The following is a 20,829-nucleotide window of genomic DNA, read 5'->3' as shown; positions in this document are numbered from 1 at the left end:
TGCAACATAGAATAAAACTATTAAATTTTAAAACTGCTGTTAATTAAACATTGAGGTAACAGTTTTAACATTCAGATGACAGAGAACAGAAGAGTTAAAACTCACTCTGTAGCTCTAGGTCAGCAAGGTTGCTTATACAAGGCACAAGTTTGCCCTCAAACATATCTACTAAACTCAGTCCAGAAATCACTAGAAGGGATCTACGTAGCTCTGGCCTGCCCAGAGTGAAGCGGATACGTCCCTTACCCCTCCTCTAAGCAGCAGCACTGATCACAGCAGGGCTAACTGTGACCAGAGCCACCCCTCAGCACGAGTCCTGCTCTGAGGACCGAGCCTCCAGGCGGGCTTGCAGCACAGTCCTGAGTCACTGCTAGTCACCCAGGAGGGGTCATGGTGTCACTCCTCTGACGCCAGCGCGACAAAACACATCCACGTCTGGCGCAGAGAAGTGTCATTCCGGCAACGTCGCTGCCCTGGCCCGGTGGGACGCAAACAACAGGAGGCTGCAGCAACAGCCACAAGTCAGTTGGTATTGGGTGATCTTCAGCCTTATACCATGAGGACCATAATTTCCACTCCCTCTTTGCTATCAGACACCATTTTCTCCCACAGGTCTCTGCCCCACTGTTGCTATCACATTGAATGTAGGCAAATAAGGGCAGTGGTACTGGGTGAAGTGTCCCCTATCTGGTAGGATAAGTTCAGAGCATACAATCAATGCAAATGAGAGACAAAAAGATGAAAGCATCCATGCAACAGAATGAGCTAGTGTTCAATAGCCAGGCTCTGGGAAGATGCATAACAGTTATTTTAGCAGGGGGAACTCCTTCTACAAGAGTTGACAATGGCCACATAATCCATAAATCCATAAATAGAACCCATAAATAAAAAGATCAGTTCTTGCAATACTTCTGGAGACAGTCCAGAAAGTAGCATGGACCACACTTGTCACAATTAAGCCTGCAATAGGAAATGACTTTTAGACAACTATCAAACTCTTAACGTCATTGATAATAGCTGAGTTTCAGAAGACTGATGGTTTGTCTGCTGTGGATCTATAGCAAGGCAGCAAGCTGGGAAGGCTATACTTATCCCTTATTATTTAGCTTTTTGCATACAGCTGCTCACATGACTCCAAAGGCAAGGATATTTTCAAAAGGAAGCATTCACAACAAGAAATCAAGAGGCAACATAACACGGTGATGGCTGCTAACACGTAACCTCCACATACCAAGTTCCCAAGATCACTGCTCAGTAAATACAAAAGCAAAGGCAAACCTTTAAGTCCCTGTAATTACTTATTTAGGCAAAATTCCCCTTAAACCATCATAAAAACCATTGGATTTGACCTGCAAATAAGATTAGGTTGTCTGGCACCTCCCTCTCCTTCTCATCTCCCTCTCACCCCCCCAAATAAATCAGACACACGGCGTCCATCTGTGGCCGTATATCCTCTCTCCCCGACCCTGGAGTGCCCAGGAAAGGCTGCTGATTAGATCTGAGCACGGGGTGAGCCCCGTTCAGGCGTGGGCGCTGCGCAAGGGCCAGACAGAGACATCTCAAGATCAAGGGTTTGGGCTATTCGACAAGCATCTGTCCCAGAACAGAGCGGATACAGCGCTGCTATTAGTGTCATCTTATAGCCCTGCTCCGAAGCTGGAGGAGACAGAAATAAGGTTCAGCTTAATAACAGGGCCTCACATTCCTCAGCTCCAAAACACATAAAAGCTTTTTGATTAAGCACACTTTTTTTTTTTGTAATAAGCATCAGCAAAAATTGAAATTATAGCCTTTCTGCCAAAGAACACAAATAACTGAGTTTTAACAGAAGAGGTATTATACCTAATTCACCCTCCTCCCTCCCCCAAAATAAAAGCATGACAAAATATTTAATACAAAACAAAGCATATTTTTCAAACACTATTCAGCCCTTTGCTCATCGCTACAACAGCACCCAGAGTGTAAATTAAGATTTACCTGCAAGCCAAAAGCCAGAGCAGTGCGATTAAATCCATTTTGTCAGACAAATGCAGACTTCCAGGCACAGACCTGGCCTTAAACCACCACGCTGATGGCACACACCTATCTGATACAAGCAAAACCACGGAGCCCGGGCTGACTTTACACAGGTTGTTGCACAGCGAGACGTAGTTTAGCTCCCTACTACTGCACCAGCTAGGTTTTATGAGGAAAAAAGCACTGTAACTCATGCTTAGGCCACGACAGATCCCCGTAGTTCAGCTCTACGGAAAAGTTATGGCAGGGAGCCGTAGGTGCTTGTTGCTTTGCACTTCCCAGTAAACATGCCAAACCCCAGAACAAGCTGCCTACAGAATAACCCCCTCCGTATGTGTCAAAAGCAGGGGTTTTTCTCTCAAGATCACGCAAAAAGCTACCATAAAAAACCCAGCTCTCATAGCAAGTCTTTTAATATTTACAAGCTGGTGTCTCTACTAATTTGAGTAGTTCCTACCATTCTAGCGTGGTAAATGGGTGTTAACTGACATAACAACTCAAGTCTACTAATTCCTTACAGAAACGCTGCAGCGATGGGATGCAGTTACATTCGGTGATCCCAGGGGCTGACCCAAACGGAGCACAAGTCTGTGTACAGCTAGGAGCAACCTCCCAACACTCAACTTGCCTCGGGGAACTGGTCCATGCCGTTTTTTCTGTATTTTAGTGTCCGTGATGCTCCTGGAGAAGCAGCGCCATAAATAGCTAACCCATAAAGGTGCCCGTACTTAATTGTCCCCTTCCAATACCGCACCAGCTGCACTTGACTGGCTGGGCATTTTACATTCTCATTCTCACCCCTGCTGAAAAATATCTGTACAGGATCGATGGATATATACGGATACAGGAGCTGCGGTTTACGCTCTGTGCACAGATACATAAAGGAGGAGGAGACAGACCCTGAAAGAAGCCCTTCAGCAGGCAGCCACAGCCACGCTCCTGAGAGCCGTCCTTATTTATGGTTTGGGCTAGCGCAGCCTCCCTGGGAGCCGCAGCGCGCTTGCTCTTCCATTCCCCGTACACGTCTGAATGTCTGAGATCCCTCAGGCTGAGGGACAGCGAGCGTTACCCTTTTCATTTTTTTTTCCCCCCAGAACTGTAGCCTTTTTTACATTCAGAAAACAAAACCTGGTATTTAGGTTGACACATAGATTAGCAGTGGCCATCCTTCTGCTTAAAAAGCAGTATTATCTGCTCTGATATAGCTGGCTTTTTTCTTTCCATTAATATTACACAATCTCACTGTTGTTTTTCTGAACGCTGTTTTGTAGTACTTTCAAGTGGCCATTTCACATGGCAGATACGAGGGACCTCCAGAGGTGATCTGGTCCAACCACCCTGCTCAAGCAGGGCCACCGAGAGCCAGTTGCCCAGCACCACGTCCAGTTGGCTTTTGAATATCCAGAGGATATTCAAGAACAAAGGATGGAGACTCCACAACCTCTCTGGGCAACCTGCGCCAGTGCTCAGTCATCCTCACAGTAAAAAAGTAAAAAAGTGCAGGTATGGAGTCCAGGCCCGCTCGTGGCAACCACATCCAGCGCTGGTGCACTCAGGGCACTCGGTACAAACTGCACTGTAGTGCTTCAGTGGCAAATGCCACTTTTTGGCATTTGGCAAAAAGTCACCTTTTAGAAGTCACTGGGAAGCCTCCATTGCACCACTTAGAAGCAGATCTTTGAATGTCAGTCTTTTTATTGGATTTGGATGTATTTCTAAACACAATTAAAGCCTTTAGGTGCTTGAATACTGGTGCACGTCTGAAAACACCATTCTTTGCAGTCTGAATGGCCCCAAATTGAGAGGGCAGGTACTTTCAAGCTCCTTCTTCGGGACCTTGATTTTATGCCTATGATATGAAAGGCCCAGTGAAGAGGCTGAAGGTTTCCTTTGAGGTTTAGGAGGCTGAGGGAAATACAAAAAAGTGGAGTTACTGGGTCACCCACTCGGTGGCCCCCTTGCCTGTTCCACAGACTGCAGCTGATGGAGACAACCCAGAGCAGCCACCCGACAACGCGCGGGGTTGCAACAGGCGCTGACTCCTCTGCTGCAGCCTTCGAGGCACTGGTTTTCATCGCTCGCTGTCTTGCTGGTTTATAAAGAAGAGCAGCAAAGACCATTTGGGGAAGGGTGGGGGAAGGAAAAAAAATTATTCCAGCAGTGTGAGGAAAACTTCTTGTCAGTAAAAGACATTTTATGTACTGCCCGTGGCAGCACACAGGGTGTGTTATTTACTGCTCCTGCTTCACGGACGTATTATACTGCTGGTTCAGGTGCCACCATCAGAGTGCAACTTATCACCTAGTGACTCACAGCATCCTAGAGGAAAGATGACAGCAGCAACTCATGACATTTCTTTAGCACTCTGCTGACAGATCTGCAACAGCTACAATTAAAGACTCTAGGATTTGCTGTCAACAGTGCATTTGTGCTGCAGAGCCAGTAGTTATTCGTACACAAGAGGCAGGCTAAGTGGTAAATAAGAGGGGAAAAGGTGTTGTAGCCATATCTCACTCTCTTTAGATGCAGAATTAGTTAAGAAAAATTCAAGTTTTCTGACAGAAAACACTCATTTGAGGCAAACAAAACAAACCACGCGATGTGCTGGATTTGATGCAACAAGTAGCCAGGCAGGGAGCCCTTGCCCAGCCAGCTCGCGGGCTCCTGGGGCAGCCACCAGCCAGCCACGCTGGGTGCTAACCCCGGCAGCCAAGGCACGCACCGCTCCGATCCTCCGGAAACACTCCTGTTTCTTTCTTAACTTCTCCAAGGAAAATAATTGGGTTTTGTCTGAATACAGAAAAAAAATATCCTTTTACCAAAAATGCCACATCATGCACAAGAGAAATCATGAGCCCTCCACAAGGCTATTCAGAAGAGCTCCTTCCTGGCTCGGTGAGAAAGAAAGTATTAAAAAAACGAATGGAGGCAGAAGCAGCACAAACGGGGCAGTGGGAGCCTGGGCAGAAAACAGGGAGAGGAGAGGAGGAGGCGGCTGCCCTTCAGAAATCATCTTTACCACTGCAGAGGAGAACAAGTGGCTTGTCATTTGTCATGTTAGGCTGAAGATTTCCATGCTCCTGTGTGCGATGGGCACAGAAGTGGGGTGAATAGGAAAGGCCCTCACTTAGCCCAATTAGCACAGGTGTCACTAATTTCAGAATTAGACCAGAGCCAGCAGAGTTGTCTGGTCCGTGCCCCAGGGGCTCCTGCTGCATTCTTCCCCTTGTGAACATTATTTCCTAACACTTTGTCCAGCCCAGTTTTAAATTACCCAAGTGATGGCATTTCCACAACCTCCAATAGAGACTCTGCCATGATGTAATTTATCTCAGAGGTTTTAGCCGTCTTCCTTATATTTAGGATGAAATTAAGAAAATTTATACTGCTAGTTCTCATTATCCTGTCCTTGGAGCACTCTCAACCATTCTCCTCCCTGCCTGAGATTTACATGCTTCAGATACTTGTAAATAGCTGTTCTCCTCCACAGTTATTCTTTGGCCAAAGCTCACAAATTTATTTTAATCTTTATAAATTAGCCCAGGCTGCCCTTTAATCATTTATCTTGCTCTCCTCTCGGTTCTCCATCTTCGAGGCGGTCAGAAGCAGCCAGGTATCTGGGAGCATCGTACCTCAGTGCCTGTTCCCATCAAAACCAGCAGCAGATCCGCTCTTCTTGGAGCAGGCAAGCCCAGCCTGGGCGGTGAAGTCTCACCCCTCAGCTCTGCCGAACAGCAGGTTTTCATGAGGTACTGGGCTGCTGCGAAGATTAAATCTCGACTGATATACACAAGCTGGCTGCGTTGCTCACTTTCAAAGGTCTCTCCACCCATTTGCTGTGTCCCCAGCGTGGTGGGGCTTGCGTGAGGAGCGCCATTGCTGACTGGCACGCGTGCACCGAAAGCAGAGATTTCCAGAGTTTCAAGCAAGAAGTCAGGGTCTCCAGCTGAGAGGAGGGAAATACACTGTAACGTGCTCACTGCTTCTGCGGATCTGAGCACAGCAGGAGGCATGAAAAATGCACTGAGCTATGGGTTATCCTCAAAATACCTCCCACTTCACTTGGAAGGTGCCAAAACCTGTAAATTCACCCATTTGAATACAGTTATCAAATAAGATTTCACACAGCACCCTCACCCTTTACTGACACATATCCGCACGTATCTCTTGTTGACAATTTAGGTATCTTAATCCTTTGGTGGTTTTTTTCAGCTGTTAATTCTGCAACTGCTTTAAAAAAAAAAACCAACCCTCCCATCTACCATGATTAATTCACTCTTCCTAAGTCCAGGCTGTTTATTGCTCTTTGTTCATTTATGCGCTAGCTGTTTACAGATTCTCTCTTAATATTAGCTCTGTTATTTGCTAGAGACTCAAGTCATATTTACCATATGGTAATTGCAGAGATGACATGGACAACAAACAGTGGAAGCTGAGCTGCTACAGCAATTACAGTAAGTGGCAGCAGCCTCCAGGCTATCTGCTACCCCACCTTCATTTCTTCTCCCCCCCACCCTCTGATGGCCTTCCTTCTGGGCCGTATAAAGCCATACGCCACTCTGATCTCTATAGCAAGGACAGGCAGAGATTTGTTCTTCAGTATGGCATCACCAGACAGGATTATTCACCTTTGTCCTTTTAGTCTGTGTTTCGGCTGCAGGACTGCCCTCCCTGGCTGCCTGCTCCACTCTGTCCAGTCAAGGGTAGGTCATCCAAAATATCATCTGGAGCTAGTCACCCTCAATACCCACATTTTCTCTCTCACTGTTCAACAGCACTAACTTCCTCCTCTGCCCCATCCGTGGTCTCAGTGTGTCTCAGAGAGTTCACCAAGGGAGTCGCAAAGGACCAGATTTTACAGGGTAGTTAGAAGCTTAATGGAGCAGCTCTTTAACCCACTTGGACACCTTGGCCCCACTGAAATCATGGATTTTCCACTGGACGCCTATACATGATTTAAAATTCCTGCAGAAAACCAAACAGATGACCATGAGTGGCCACTGCTGTCTTCTCCAAAGACAGACATGAGGTTTATTTCTTGGTTCCTGCCAAGAGCACTGGGCAGGTCCCGCACCCAAAAGGTGTAGGGCTAAGTCAGATAAATACGTGACTTGATCCTTCAAGGAGATTAAAAAAATCAAGGCTACCTATATGTGTATGCCAACTTGGGAGCGGTGCATACAACAAAGCACCTTGTCTGAAAAGGATGAGGCTCCTCCCTTGCCATTTCTAACATGCCTGCAATGATACTCTCCTAACTCCCAGCAGTCAGCAAGTCTTACCTTAGATATTAGCGAGGAACATTTGAAAACTGGATGCAGGGAATTATGTATCAGAAGAATTTCCTAGCAAAGTACATAATAATCATGCTGTCATTTATCTCCAAAGTGGAAGAAATAGCATTTTCATTGTATTTAGAGCACTACTTATACCAGCTTCCCTCCCTTGACCCTCCCCTCCTTTGACACAAAGTCAGCTTAAAAGTGAGGACTATCTTTCCAGCCCAGTCAACCTGCATACCATCAGCTGAAGGCTGGCAAGAGAAGAGAGAGGGTCCTTCCGACCAGATTTTCTCTGGCGCAAATCAGCATAGGTCCAATGAGCTCAAGTCAGCAGAGCCAGCTTATTCTACTGGAAGAGCTGCCTGAGGAGCTTTGGCAACATTTCATATAACATAAACCTCCAAAAGGAAAGCTTCATCTACTTCCTCTTTGCTACTCACGTCACACACATCAGCTGGGGGGCATCTTCCTGCCTCCTCCATACGTACTTCTGTCCATCCCGCTCCGGTTCCTCCCTCCCCCCGGACACTCCATGCTGGCCCTGGATTTGCTACTACTAGTCCTGCCAACAGGAGCAGCTGAGTCATGGAAAATGGCCACATCAGCCAAATGCACTGAAACGAGACAAGGGAAGGAGAAAAATCCTCCTTCCCCCCACAACCCCAGAACCCAGCAAACAAGGCCTGGAGTCTTTCTTCTCCACCATGTGCCCAGTGCCACCTTGGATCAGCATCCTGAAGCGCCTCATCCCGAAGGTACAATGACAGGAGTCACCAGCTTCATGCAGGTGCTTGGATAACATGCTCGTCCCATACAGGCACCTGCTGTACAGTCTATTTAAGCCACCGAGGCAAAGAGAGAGGACAGCCTTTTTCCTGCCACTGAGGGGCACAGCCTCCATTATTGATGCTAGCAGTCCCAGAACTCCATCAGTTTTACTGAGGAGCTCGAGTCCCCTTCAGGCACTGCAGAAATTATCCTTCCATCCATTTCTGCAGAGAGAAGATTTAAACAGAGATGTGCTCTGCTTGCTTTGAAATCCAAATCTCCCCTAAGACAGGGCTAAGGCAAGAAAATTGCAGGGTCCCTCTCCTGCTGGGAGTTTCAGTGGAGGACTGACTAGAGCAACAGCTAAGGCAGGAACGAACAGCCTGTTTTCACAGCTTTACTCCACACTCAGCCCCCATCCCTTGCTCCCTCAGCCCAGAAAGTCTCTCCCGCCCAGCTGTACCTCTGCAGCAGTGCCCTGAGCCCGGCCCTCCCTGCGATCACTGATGACAGTAACCCCTGTCATCCGGGAAACCTGTCACAAGTGATGGAGAAACATGCTTCGTCCAGGAAAGGAGCAACGGTCCCCAAACACCAGCAGTGTGACAGGGAGAGCATCCCCCTAGGCAGGGCCACCATTGCTATTTAGTTCAGGTCAGTGACATAAACGGGTAAAAAGCACAAGCACAAAAGGTCTTTGACAAAAGGACGATCACTTTTAAAGAGAAGCAAAGCCTTGAAATGAATCCATTTTGCTGTGGGAGCTCAATGAGCAGACAAATGAATAAAAATGGGTTTTCAATGAATTTGAGCCCTGTATCCCAACAAGGCTCCGCTCCTCAGTAATCCTTCTTTCTTCAGCCCATTCTCCCTGCCCTCTGCTCTCCCCGCAGACAGGCACACAAACACCTCCATGCCCCTTGCCCTGACCCTTCCTCCCACAGCAACCCCTGCGGTCCTTCCCGTACCCAGCTACCAGCCAAGCAAGAGTCAGCACACGCTGCAACGTGCTGGCCAGCTGCTCAGGAAGCCACCAGGACCACTGGTGCACGTTTCATCAAACGCCTAAGACATCTATGACATGTGAGAGACCACTCTCTTGTCAGAGGTGATTGCAGCCAGCTCGCCGTGTCTGATAGCTGTTGGGTCCCACGTAGACACGTGCAAATCACGACCGTGTCACCTCTGCGTGCTCTCTTTGCAATGGTAAGTAGATGAGGTTTCTGGAATCCTGCATGACCAAGAATGTTCCTCAGCCCTTTCACAACTCCCACATCCTCTCCCTCAGCTTTCTCCAGGAAATCAGCTCTGGTCAGAGGCACAGAGCGGGTCAACCAGGCCAAAAGAAGCTCAAGGCTAATACCAACAGAAAGCTCCCAGATTCGGGGTTATTTTATCTAGTGAGCAAAGGAAACTTTTAAAATTCTGTGCTGCGCATTCATGCAATCTATGGAACTCAATGCCATAAGAAATAAATTAAGTACTGGAAGGCTCAAATTAAAAACTAGATGTGCACGGAAATACTCGAAATATCCATAGGTTTACCAGCCAGGATGTATCCCTCCTCTTGCACCAGAGCATATTTCAACCATTGCTTAGCAGTTTTTGTGAAACTGGCTCATGTGCGTGTACAGTGAAAGCTGGAAAGGCCCCTCTTTAACCGAGCACCTGCTTCCTGACTGGGCCAGCCTCTTGCTTTGTCCCAGCAGCCAAACCCATACAGACCTGAGAGACAGGCAGAAAGCCACACAGAGAGGACAACCAGGGGTTGAACATGTGAGGGATGCTGTTAGAAGACTGGGAAGCTAGAAGGCATGGAGTTGTTGTGGGAAGTGGGGAGTTGGGGCAGTTACTGGAGAATCATGAAGAAATCTATATATTTAAGCAAAAGCGGAGGAGGGAAAAGGCCAGAGCTGGGGGAAGGACAGGTGGTCGTGACTCACTGGGATCTATGAAGCATGGATCTAGACAGGCAAAAGGCAAGCCGGCAGTTTTCTGGGAGCGACGTAGATGCACCGAGTACAGCTGAGCATCTTCTTACCTTCAGTCTCCCGGTGCGATTCCCCAGAGCAGAGGCAGCTCCGCTGCGCTCTGAAGGTTAAGCTGTGCCTTCTGCCTGGCACAAGAGCTCAGTGCAGCCAATGGGTAAAACTGCCTACCTACTTAAAAGCAAACCCCAACACTGCCAGGAGGGACAGGCTTTATTTTTAGCTGGGACACCAGCAGGGTCACTGCTGGTGCTGCATTTCCCCACGGAAGCCAGGGTTTCATGGAGTGTGCTGTGCGCGCAGGGTCACCGCGGGGAAAACATCTGTCAGGTCAGCTTTGGGGAGATGGATTATTTAAGTTAGAGAAGGAAACATTTACTAGAAGAAGTGAACCCAAAACTACTCTGGAAGGTTAAAATGGAAGGAAAAAAATGATGCTTAAAGAGTCAGAGCAGGTGGTAGGGCAACATCTAGTGCACCCATCTCCAAGTACTCAGAGAGGAGAATTCCCCATCACGTCTAACTCCTGCAGCATCCCCTGTGCGGGCCTCCTATAACCCAAACTTTGAAAGGCTCATTCTTCTTTGGGGACTGCCAAAAATAAAAAGCAGCAGTGTGTCTTTATCCCTCATCGGGATCCTTTGCAAAGGAAAAGCACACACAGAGAGACCCACCTTGCCTTTCACCTTAAAGACAATGATACCGAGATCTCCACCTCACTCTGGTCCTCACACTGGGGTCCCCAATTAGCCCCGAGGCAGGCAGGTCCCCCAGGACTCACTTACTGGCTAAGCACAGCACCCTCAGCGAGCGCAGGGCAGCAGCACAAACTTAGCCCGCTGCGACCTCGTGAGGACAAGGAGTCAGGTCCTTCCCTGCTAGTGGGTTTCGTGGGTGCAAACCTAATAAAACAGTTGGCACCGCTCCCACTTGCATTGCCAGGGAATGCAGTCTGGAGGCTTCAACATGGAGAGATTGTTGTTGATGAAGTGCTGAGTGCTAGTGTGACGCTTTCAAGGGACTTGAAAGAATTGAGAGCAGAGGGGAAGTTCTCATTTTATTCTCTTCTTGAAGAACCTGAGTCCATTTGGCATGTTGCATCTGAGAAACAGCTTGACCTAGACTGATTTTTTTTTTTTTTCAATCAAGATCAACCCCTGTGCATGTTCTTAGGAAGATTTTATATTAAAAATTATTTTGTCTTTTTTTTCCTGCTGATTCTTGTGCCTCTTAATAGCTTAAGAAGTGCTTTGCAGACCCCATCACTCTTGGGTTCCTTGCAACTAATTTGCATTCAGCACTATCCATTTCATCAAGAGCAGACTTCAAGGCTGAACCAACTCCAAGCCTTAACTGCTGCAGGCAATTCAGGCAGCAGCTTTACAGGTGGAAGCAGGGCTTCTTAAGCCAACCTGAACATTTTCCACCACCTCTGGTCATTTGTTCCCACTCTGCACTAGCTCTCCCTTTTTTTTTGTTGGCGTAACTGTTTGAATAGCTATGCCATGAGTAAGGACCAGGAACCGATCTGGCTGAAACGTCAGCAGGACCCACCACCTGGCCACACACGCCGCTGTGCCAGTACCCTGGAGGAGGTGGGACAGGAGCAGGAGTAAGCAGCCAGGGTGGGAAGGCTGTGGAAACCAAGGTGCAAATGACAAGCGTGGCAGGGGCATGAGTGGTGTGGGCAGGGGCAGGTTTGCCTCTTGCAGCAGTGAATCCTGCAGCACCTCCCGGACCATTTAACAGCCTCGTCCTGCTAGACAAAAGGCAGAGACACATCTCCACCTCCATTTTTCCCAACCAACGTGCGTGTTCTAGGGTCACTGAGTAATCCTAACCAAAACCATGGAAGGGGATAAAGGTGTTTATTAAGGTGAACTTTAAGCTCAACATCAATATATTACTTCCCACCAAGGAAGGTCCACCTCAAGGTGGTAAAACAAGACATCCAGGCCTTAATGCCCCAAAACAAATTTTCCTGAAAGCAAGCAGTACAGAGGACAACAGGACGGCTTCTTCACACTGAGCATTACTGCGACACCCCATCCATCACCAGCCAGGGTGGGCCAGCAGCATGGTGGAGGCAGCGCTGCCTCCCCCAGTTTGGGTGTGGGGAGCTGTGGCACTGGGGCAGCGGTGGGTTTCACAGCCTACCTGGACCCTGGTGGCAGACTCTCTCCTATCACTACTCACACTGAGGGCAGCTAGGACACATCCAGACCGAGCTGCAGCCCGACCGCAGAGCGAGGTGCAGGCACGCTCCAGCTCTCCCCGATTTTGCCCCAGCTTCCAGCAGCACGCAGCGTACCAGCGCACCGGCAGGGCACCTCGCGGTGTCGATGCTGGAGACTCCCGTTCGCTCCTGGACATGTCACCTTCACCACAACCTCAGCAGTCAGATCCAAGTGCCCTCTCACAGGTACATCTCTGCATCGCTACATTTCTTTGGATTAAAACCGTATTCTGCTTTGCTGCTGGAGAGTGCTGCTGTTTGCTTTGACACAGCCTCCAAGTACCAGCCTAGGAGAGGGCGAGGATAAAGCAGTGGCAATGCAGTCTCGTATGTCTATATAGTTTCTAAAACTCTTTGACACCTCCCTGGTTGCAAAACATGCCCAGCAGCATAGGATATTTAGTATTTCTGATTGCTCTTGACCTGGCTGTCTCTGCTGCTGTCCTGAGTTAGGAGGCTTAGGTAAAAAGACAGCAGAGGAGGGGAAGGAAGCAAACAGAGCAAGTCCAGTTTTGCAGCCTTGAAATAATCTGCTAGTGAATGGAAACGCTGAATGGAAACAGAAGCTTCTCCCTAAATCTGAGTGCTCTGGAAAAGCTCCCTGTTTTATTATGATGGAAAATCCTCATTGGAGTGTTTCGTTAGAAAACAAGCTATCATAAAAGAAACGTTAAGAGCCCTAAGCTCCCCTCTCTCCCATGATGCCAACTGTCAGAGACATCAACGACAGATCAAAGGCTCCAGCAAGCGGATTTAAAGACAGAATTACCAGCAAATTGAGAGTTGAAGGAGCATGGGGGCATGATCATCACCTGTTTATAAATGTGTCTTACGGGGTGAACTAATTACTTTACGACGCTGTGCCGCAGGGACAACGGCACCTGGGTCTTCTCATAGTGACACTGGTGAGATGGGGTGGTGGTGGTACCTTCAGAATGGCATGACACCTCCCTGCCGCCTGATGCCTTGCTGCTCCTGCAAAACCCTGTGAGAGAAATGCCTAGAGGGGAGATCGGGAGGGCATCGTGCTGAACTTAGTGCGTGCACATCCATGATGGCCCTCAACCAGAGCTCGCAGTTTAAAGCATTAAGGCAGAGAGAGCAGAGAGGAAGGAGGGAAGCCAACTACTATCTGTACCATGTTACTCCCCAAGCAGCCCAGCAACCCACTTAAGCTGCGGGAGGCTCAAGGTGGTTCCTGGATTTCATTCTGGAGGTGAGCAGGGACAGCAAGCTCATCTTCAGCCCCAAACCCCACAGCCCCACGTCACTGAAATCAGCAAAGGTAGGACCAGCACAGAAGGTGCTTTAAAGGTGCCGCACAAACAGCTTGTGATCTCATGTATCTCTCGATGCATAAAACTCTTCAGGACAGAGACTATCATTCATTAGACATTTGTATGGCACTCTGAAACACGGGCCCCCAACCAGGCTGATGCCTTTAGGAGTTACCGTTATCTAAACATTAAATCAACAATAGTATTAATCTATGTCACAATACCTAAACACAGTGGGTGATGGTAGGCAGAGCATCACAACTATCAATTTCCTGGCTTCAAAGATTTTTTTTTCCATTTTAAGAAGATTTTTTTGGTCTGTGTAATTTAATTTCCTTCACTTTTTTTTTTTTTTAAATACAGAATTAGATATTACTGCCTGATTAAAAAAAAAAAGGAAATTTGACTGGCAAGCAAAGCCATCTTTTTAACTGTTGAAGCACATGAAAGGCATCTGAAACACAACAGCAACAAAGAACAAGGAACTATTTATCAACGCCACTTGGTCATTGGGAAAGCTTAGGGGAGGAGACTGATGCTGTTTGTTTAAAACAAGCAAACAAAAACCTGACAGACAGACCATTTATCTGTATAGTGCTTCACTTGAAAATATTGGTGGAGGGAATACATCTTAACTTGGTTTCTAATAAAAAGTGGTGACATACGCTGTTATGGCACTTCCCTGCCTTGGGGATGGAGGATGCCTATCGCAGGAAGGACCCTCTGAATCCGAGGGATACGTGTGGGATCAGGCACGACATGATAGCAGGTCAGCCCAGGACCTTAGAAAAACCCTTTCCTGTCCTACCAGCAATACCACAGGACCTGCCACACTCGGACCAGCCTCATCTGACTTCAGCTCCAGAGGAAGGCAGAGGAAGCAGGGAGGCTGGATTCACCCCTGGGTACCTCTTTCCTTCCTACGAGCCAGCCGAGCAGAAGAGCAGCGCCCTGAGTGCCCTGCGACCACCACGAAGAACAGCTGCACGTGACTCCCAACAACAAAGTCTGCTCCGGTCAGACCAGGCAGCTCCTGCTCTCGCACCTGCCCAGCGAGAGCCCATAGAGCACAGCACAGTGCATGATCCAGGCCATGCTCGGTATCCCGCCCCACATATGTTCTCCTATTCTGGGTGCTAGTTCCCAAAACAGAAGAGAGTGTGCTTCCCGCGCTGCCCAGGGCGATGGAAAAGGACAATCCACTTGGTGACAGCATCTGCAATCCCTGATGCCATGCTCTCAGCTTTGCAGAGGAACAGGGCAATCTCTCTGTAAGGGACAAGCGCTATGCAGAGCGGCGTGAGGATGGCTACACATCCGCCTTCCCTCTCGCACCCTGTCACCCACTAGTTACTGCAACCATGTCCTCACCAAATCCCAACACAAGTAGAAAAATATCATTAACAATACAAATGAGACCCAGGGAGATGAAACAATGTGCCCAGCAGCACACTGGAGGCTTGCCAGAGACCGGGAGCCTACCTGCATTTCCACTGCCCTCACACAGGACCTCAGCAGCGGGATTACCACAATCTGTCATACCTCGGGCATTTGGGAAATGCTTGAACCACCCACTTACTAGTATAGGACTCACGTTCAGCCTGGGAAAAAAAAAAAGAGACTGCTATACTGCACCTTTTACCTAGAGCTCTCTACCTATTCCCATTCAGTCCTCTCCTTCTGCACCCTGGTTAGAATTACACCCTTATATTTACAATAGGGGGGTAACCGATTTGACTGCCATCACATTGCACGCTAGCGCCAGCACTGAGGGCTCCCGGGCTGCTCTCGCTCCTCCCCAGCCAGCCCTCGGCAGTAGCCGGCCGTGCTCTTTTTAACATCACTACTTCTGCTCAGGAAACAAGTCTTGTTCCAGTTGACCACAGAAGCCTGAATGTAAGCACCAAACCTGACTGACTTCCTTAGCTAAACCATGATCAGGGTAAACAAACACCTGCAACAGCAGTGGATGGAGCAGGATTAGGGACTCCCCCGAAATGCTTGTGCCACGGGGGAGCGATGCCTCTCCCCACTGCACCAAACCTACAGAGCACCTTCAAGGCCTCGGTGTCTAAGCAGCCCCCCAAAGCCAGCTCTGCTCTCCTGGGCTTCCCGCCAGGCTCCCAGAAAGCACGGGATGAGCACTCTTGAATGGGAAGATGCCGCTGACTGTTACCTAAGTCTTCCAGCCCTGTCCTCTCCAAAAATAAAAAAACAGCTCAACAAAATCACCCTTTTGCTCTATAAAGAGGAATTAAAGGACTACACGTACAAGCATGAGGAGGAGATGGGCATAAGGCACCCCTTCTCACCCCCACTGTTCCTCCAGTGTCTCACCTTAAACCTGAAACAGATTTTTAGGGTGAAATCCCCAGAAGCAGCTCAGGAACAAACGGAGGAGCCAGGAACCCAACCATTACACTACAGCTCCACTTGGGGGGGAGGAGGGGGAAATGGCCATAGCCTCACGTTTTAGAATAACAGTAAAAAAAAAAACAAACCCAAAAACCACTTGCAACGGTTTCGTCTCCCACCCAGGGTGACTGATACTTTAGGCACAGGTGAAAAAAAAATAAAGCCCTGAAGAAAGGCCGGGAGGGCGGAAGAGTATGAAATTGCCCAACATTTAGGTCAGCTCGTATGCGTGCGTGTGTCATTTCTCTCTCCCCGCCGGCCGGGGGCTGCGGGGGCCCCGCAAGCGGCCCCGTGCCCTATTTAGGGCAGAGCCTGGCGCAGCAGCTCTATCTGACACCCGGGGTAAACAAGCCCGGCCCGGCGGACGGAGCGCGACAGCTGCCCGGGACGGCGGCCCCGGCGCCCCTGCCCCGCTGCCGGGGCTGGCCCGGCCCGGCCTCCCCCCGGCGGAAAAAAAAAAGGGGGGGGATTAAAAAAAAAAGGGGGGGGAAATTTATAGCACTGCATGAGAGGCGCTTCCCCCGCCCGGCAGCCCCAGGTAGAGCCGCCCCCCCCCCCCCCCCGCCGGGCTCCCCGGCATCCCTGCGGGCCTCGCCGAGCCGAGCCGGGGCACCCCGCCCGGCGGCAGGAGGGATCCCGGGGCCGCCGCGCACGGTGCTGCGGGATCGGGCTGCTCCCTGCCGCGCACGCCCCGCCGGAGCTCGGCGGCTCCCACCGCTCCCTTCCTCCCTCCCTCCGCCAGGCCCCGGCCCCGCAGCGCCCGGCCCGGCGCCCCCCCCCCCGGCGCGCATCCATCCCGCAGCGCCCGCTCCGCGCCGTATGCAAAGCCCTCCCCCCGCAGCACACACACACACACACACACACACACACACGCACACACACGCACCCCCACATACACACACACGGAGCCGCCGCGGCTCCGGGAAAACAGGAGGAACGAAGCGAGCTCCCAGCGCCTGGGCAACGTTAAATCCCTTTTGCCCCCCCCCAGCCCGGGAGATGAGCCTGCAAAAGAGCCCTCCGCGCCCCCCCCCCCAGCACCCCCAGCTCCAGCCATTCGCATGCAAGGCATGAAGCCCCACTTGGTAGCAGGAAACTTAACCGCCACGCTTGCGTCTCCTACGGAGCAGGGGGTAGCACCCTCTTACTTACCCCTTCTGGTTGCTTTCCTGACTTTTTTTGTGGAGGGTCGGGCGGGGGCCTGGGGGGGCGGGGGGGCTCCGCTGGCTCCCCAGTACAAATCCTTCCGGTTCCTAAAGGGAGCTCATCGCATCTCCCGGTGATTCACCGACGGTGTGTGCGGGTACGGGGGGGTTCGCCTTTGCATGTCAGTCCAAGTTGCCTTGCTCGCTACAAAACCTGTGCTCTCTTTTGCAGCTGTCAGGGTGAGCGGGGAGGTGCATCTGGAAAAGGGGGTGGGGGTGGAGGTAAAATGTTGATAAATCCACCAGCCTTGATCTTCAGCTCCGTGCGGTGGAGTTTGGGGAGGGAAGGGAGATCTGGCGAAGGGGGAGGAGGCCGAGGAGGACGGAGATGAATGGGGGTCGAGGGAGGGGGGAAGAGAAAATGGATTGTACCCCAGATTGCCACTGAATCTGCTGGGCTTCCCCCGCTCCCGCTCTCACACCATCGGGGCTCGGTCCAGGCTTCCCAGCATTACGGTGCACGGCAAAGCGCTGAGCCTGATTTCTGGGAGCCAGCGAGGTTTGCACAACTGCAGCAAGAAGCCAAATCAAAAAGCCAATCTGCGAGCCTCCAAACTCCACGTCACCCTATCAGCTGGGAGCGAGAGCTGCAACAGAATTACAAGCCATGCATATTTATTCTTCGGATCCAGGGGGGGATTTTCAGATCGTTTAAAGCAAGGCATGATGAAACCAGAGCAAACCCTTTCCAAAATAAATAAAGGCATGTAACGTGCGCACACTCACACATCTCTAACAGATCTCCGTGGGTATATATAGATAGAGATATACGCTCACTGAGCGGCAATCACTCCTGTACCCTCCAAGTATATTGACTTGACTTTGTGTATTTCAAGCGAGGGAGGGGAAGAACATGGTAGTTGAGCCTCAGAGCAGAAGATATTGATTGCATATCTGAAATTTAAAGCATCTGCCAAACACTTCTGAGAGATTAAATATAGGCAATGTAATTACGCAGGCAGACTTGGTGCTGGTATCCATTTGAAGCTGCACGCTTTGGTTTGTGCTTGCAGAAACCACCCAGTCATTTTTTTTTTAAACCGAAGTCAAATAACAAGTTGTGAGACAGCAAGTAATTTTAAGGTAAAAAATACACATTGCCTGCAAAGTTGCTATTTGACTTTGGCAGAAGACGACTGGAGGCTGGTTTCCAGGGCCATGGAGCAGGACAGTAGCTTTATGCCTTGCACAAAACACGTCATCACGTTTGCACACAGGTTTGTCTCTCCTTGTGATCCCCTTTTTTTCACCACAGCAGAAGTGTGCCTCCAGGAGATTTACTTTCTGGCATGGCTTCTCACTTATGTAAAGAACCAGCAAGCCCATGTACTGTGGGGCAATAATCCCTGTCACAGGGCCATTCTGCCAAAGGATGGGCTGTTTCATCCTCCCGAGAGGAGCTGTGCCTGCTCTGTGTTTCCCAGCGACTCCCCTTACTGTGTGACACCATGAGGGAGCAGAAGCTTCCTGGTGCGACTCGAGCACACGCGCCAAGTGCAAACCGTCCCTGTCAAAAGCAGCTGCGTAAACTGCCATCAGAAACCTGAGCCCCAGCCCTGCGCTGGGCAACAGCTTTTACCTCGGCCAGGCACAGGCAGGAGATGTACAAAGAGGGAAGGGGAAAGGGCAGCAAAACAGTTACTGGCAGGCTGGCACGTGAAATAGTTGCATCTACTTCATGCTGCAAAAAATGGGTAAGGAAAGCTGCAAATGGGCTGTGGTGCCCTGCAGGAAAGTGTAGACCACCACTGAAAGTCAGGGGGTACGCTCTGGTTATGGCTCCTCAGGGCAGCCCCTGGCCCCACACCTCAGCACAGAAGGGATCCAGAGACCTGGAAGAGCAGTTACCCATTCTGGTCTGGCTACGTGCTGTTATCAGAGCAGAGCATGGAAACACAGAGGGGCAGCCACGGAAGGCCATGAGGGGACACGGCTGCTGCCAGGTGGGGTGAACAAGTAGGAGATGGCAGCACAGAAGAGAGCAGAACATCCCGGACTCAGCTCTGTACCTCCCCAAATGCCACCTGCCACTCCTGCTGTCCCCAAATAACCCAAGCAAGGCAGTGTACCAGGTGGGAACGTGGCACAGGATGCACGCGGGCCAGAGGACGAGGTGAGATCTAACACGTGCCGAGGTGCCTGACCGTGGGGCACCAGCCAGCCCCGCACAGGGCTGCACATGTAAAATCAACAGCGCAGCATCGATGGCTGAAACCCAAGACCAGGTGGATGCAGGGACTCTGGTGCTGGCCAGTGCTACCCGCTCTCAAGGTGGCCACCTCCAAACCTCACACCCCTGCCAGGAGGGACAGACCCCAGGGGTGGCAGCTCTCCAGCCTCCTCCAACACCGAGCGAAGGAAACCATCCCAGCCAGCACGGGGAAACTCTCCCAACCCACGGCTCATCATCGGAGGTTCCAAACAGCCGCTTGTGTTCAAGGCTCATCGAGACCAGGTCTGGAGTCGAGGAACCGCAGTACAAACTGCTCCTCAGTGGGAACAAGCCCTGGGGGCGACACACAAATTTACAGCTGACGATAACTTAAGACAGACAGAGCTCTTTACTGTGCACAGGTGTTCCATTTCACCTCATCTCCTCAACTCAGTACATAAAATCATGCCTAATACATTTAAGAAATGCTCCCAGGCGTTTCTCTCTTTCCTTCTTTTCCATATGGGCCTGGGCTTACGTTGCTCAGCTGAGGCAGAAATTGTTCATCACAAAAGGGAGTATACGAAATTTGTTATATCTCCTTAGTCTTAAAGGTGTGTTTGCAAGGTACTAATCCGGGATGAAAGCACCCAAACCCTTTACATAATAAAACTATAACCCCACCACCAACAACAACCCCCTCTCATTTATATTAGCTTTAGCAAATAAAATACAGGGATTTCAATCTCCTGTGCTGCTTAGCACATTCTCACTAAACAGGCTGTGATGTCAGTTTAAAAAACATGATGACAGTTTAAAAACATGTCAGTTTTTAATGAATACCAAGATCACTTGATGTTTCAAGTGTTACCTCACCTAAATCAAAACCACTGGTATCAAATACTAATATATTAAAGGAACACACACACTACTTCTTTCATAAAAGCTTTTCTCACTCTCTGTGAATGACAAGCATAATTAATTATTACATTGTGCAGCAACAAAAAAAACCCCACCACACACCAAAATTTGTAAAGCAAAACCCATTCTCCTCCAGACTCCTCCATAATCACCCAAAACCGAAACCACAGGTAGGCAATGTCACTCATGAACCAGAAAGGCATCAGTTGGGTGCTTTTCCCGTGAGCAATCAGTACCTTAATCCCACTCTCAAACCTGTCTCCAAGCCCTTGAGATTTGGGGTGGAACAAGAAATGCAGGCTTTGCTCTTCCTTTCCTTGTCCATCTAAGACTAGAGAAGGTTTTCCTAACTTAATCCATGCTTTCAACATCTCATGGCTTCAGTCTTCTGCTGGCAACCGTGCTGATAATAAAGATGCTGACAGCAGAACGTAGCCGACAGCAGCGCTGTCGATAAAGACAACGTGCGTAACAGGCATCGACTTGCTCTGCCAGGCCAACATCATCTATCGACATAAAAACCTGCCGGTGTCCTACAAGTTCCAGAAGAAACTCTGGGAGTGTGTTAG

At 49.8% G+C, this 20,829-nt stretch overlaps 1 protein-coding gene across 6 annotated transcripts in view; it reads right to left on the bottom strand.

The window, feature by feature from the left end:
• The window catches only part of SLC8A3 (solute carrier family 8 member A3), a 119,791-nt gene extending 102,143 nt beyond the window's left edge, over window positions 1-17,648 (bottom strand). For 2 of the 6 annotated variants that reach the window (XM_054828395.1, XM_054828396.1), the window contains exon 1: window positions 17,135-17,648. The gene's annotated coding sequence lies outside the window, so the exon portion shown is untranslated. Of the gene's footprint in view, window positions 1-2,534; window positions 2,648-17,134 lie in introns of those variants that run through there. The other 4 variants (XM_054828392.1, XM_054828393.1, XM_054828397.1 and 1 more) reach the window with 4 other exon arrangements.
• Window positions 17,649-20,829: the final 3,181 nt, after the last annotated feature.

The sequence above is a fragment of the Grus americana genome, chromosome 5 (genome assembly GCF_028858705.1).
Source record: "Grus americana isolate bGruAme1 chromosome 5, bGruAme1.mat, whole genome shotgun sequence".
Classification (NCBI taxonomy): domain Eukaryota; kingdom Metazoa; phylum Chordata; class Aves; order Gruiformes; family Gruidae; genus Grus; species Grus americana.
Note: the sequence above shows the minus strand (reverse complement) of the source record. Positions and strands in the feature narration are given on the sequence as shown.